The sequence below is a fragment of the Oratosquilla oratoria genome, chromosome 44 (genome assembly GCF_046742065.1).
Source record: "Oratosquilla oratoria isolate Oo_2021 chromosome 44, ASM4674206v1, whole genome shotgun sequence".
Classification (NCBI taxonomy): domain Eukaryota; kingdom Metazoa; phylum Arthropoda; class Malacostraca; order Stomatopoda; family Squillidae; genus Oratosquilla; species Oratosquilla oratoria.
Genome location: NC_134820.1, coordinates 19794793 through 19797292, shown reverse-complemented (window position 1 = coordinate 19797292; position 2500 = coordinate 19794793).

Sequence of the window (2500 nt, the reverse complement as noted above, 5' to 3'; positions counted from 1 at the left end):
ACACACACCCAACTCCCTGCCCACGAGAATTGTAGTAACGACTCGCAGCGCAGCGATTTTGAAATAATTTTAGCCCTGGGCGGGATTCGAACCCGAACCTCCGTAGTGGCAGCCGGGAACTCTACCACCACCACAGGTAGGTTAGGCCGATTCAACAAACCCTAACATTATATTCAGAGTCACTTAAATAATAACTATACTCTGTTCATCTTGATAGTGTCAAATAGGCCCCGCCCACTACTCTGACGTGTTGCGCTGTAATTGGATGATGCGACGTTATCCCCAGCAACGGCAAATTTTGGCCCAACGCTGTTTATCATCCATTTGATATTGCGACCAATCACATGCCAGGACGGGATGGGGAGGTTGGCCCACTCGAGTATTGCCTAAGTGAATAAGCTAGACACTATCGTTAGTATTCTTAAAACAATTTCTTTCCTTATATAAATCTTTCCTTATATAAATGTTATATAAATCCTTGGAAGGCAAATAATTTTTTTGAGAATATCATCGTAAGAATCTTACGGTGGTATTCTTATGAAAATAAATGAATAAATGAAGAAATAAATCTTTCTTTATATAAATCTTATATAAATCCTTGGAAGGGAAAGAATTTTTTTTTAAGAATACCGCCGTATGTTTTCAAATACTTCCAATCTCTCAATCCACTGAATAATGCTTCGCGTCTTTACATAATACAATCCCGTTACTTTCACGTGATTTGATTTAATGAAGTACAAAAGGTTGAACAAATCCTGGTTAGCCAAACTCCCGCCTATCAGGAGGCTAGAAAGATACCCATTTCAAAGGACTTTGTAGTGTGGAATCTAATTAACCATGCCCTTGGTTCAACTCGCCGGTGTCAGGGTTCGAACAACCATCACCTCAACCTCCATTGACCCACTCTGCCAATGAAATTGCTTTAAAAAAATTTTTTTTATATATTCTATGATACCATTCAACAAATCTATTTGATTTATCATTTAGAGGGTTGAATAGTTATGAGAATATAAACGCAACAAAACAGAATGTATCAATGATGAATAGTTTCAGTCTAAGGGTTATATATCTACTGAATAAAATCGTTTAAAACCAGCCAAAAGAATGGCAAAACGTCTTTAGTTATAATTATGTTACTTGGTTCTGTCCCACAGACGATTAGATCTCTTAGTTCCTTCTGCAAGTAAATCTCCCTCACTCCTCATCTTCATAAATCGTTCAGCGTTAGCCAAAACAAAATCATTCAAGTCCGTCATCAAGCTGAAGGAGATAATCTTGATGTACTGCATAGTAAGAGATTTTATGGCTTTGTTGGTGTTGGTATATTTAGCGTGTCTCTCCACGGTGGCCATGGTTTAGTTTCACGCTCAGTTATCAAACAAAAAAAAGGGTTTACTCTGGTATTCTTGCAGCTCTTTGGGACAAAAAATAAAAGAGAGAGAGAGAGGGAGAGAGAGGAAGAGAGAGAGAGACGGTCCACTGTTTAAATGTTTGTCATGCGATCGTAGATTAACACTCGACTAGCGTCTTCAAGAAACAATCAGAGAGATTGTCTTGACTTGAATAAACACGTGGCTTCCTTAGAAACAGAGAACACAAACTTTATCTTTCTTGAGTAGTTCATTTGTCTTGGTAATCTTCAAGGTAGTAAGTTAGACAGTAAACAGCTCTGAGGGAGTTAGCGGGGAAAAAATCTAGAAGGACTTAATCTGATGAATAAATATGTAGATGTATTATTGTTGTAACGGTGAAGAATGATTGTAAGTCGTGTAGCCTTGTGCTTGCAGATGTTTGATGCAAAATACGGTTGTTTGTGGATCGTAAACAGAGCTCGGTCGTTTGTATTTATGTATTTATCTATTTTTATGTTTGTCTCTTTATTCGTTTGTCCATGCATCTATCGCCTTTTTAGTGATGCGTTATTTATAAATGGATTTCTCGTCATATTTAAGTATATATTTGTTCCTTTTTATCTATTTGTCCGTACATCTTTCGTCCTTTTATTGATTAATTTACTATGCAGCAGTTTTTCGTTGTATTTAAGTATATATCGTACTTAATGATTTCTGCTTTTGTATTTATCGATCTGTCTAAGCAGTTATCGTTTTTTTACTGATTCAATTACTATACGTGGATACTTGGATTTCTCTTCATATCTAAGCGTATTCTTTTTAATTCTCTTTAATATATTCCACTATTTATCTATGTGGTTTTCTCATTTTTATCAATTCGTTTCTTATACATGAATTTCTCTTCTTATTCAAGTATAAATGATTCATTTGGTATATATGTTCATTCAACAAGAACCCACTGTGTTGGATAAGAAGAAATGAAATAAATGATATCCATATATTTCGATCACGGACTGTGATCCTCTTCAGTTGAATAGCTTCCACTGAAGAGGATCACAGTCCGTGATCGAAATATAGGTATATAATTTACTTCATTTCCTCTTATCCAACACAGTGGGTTCTTGTTGAATTTTACGAATGTGTTACGA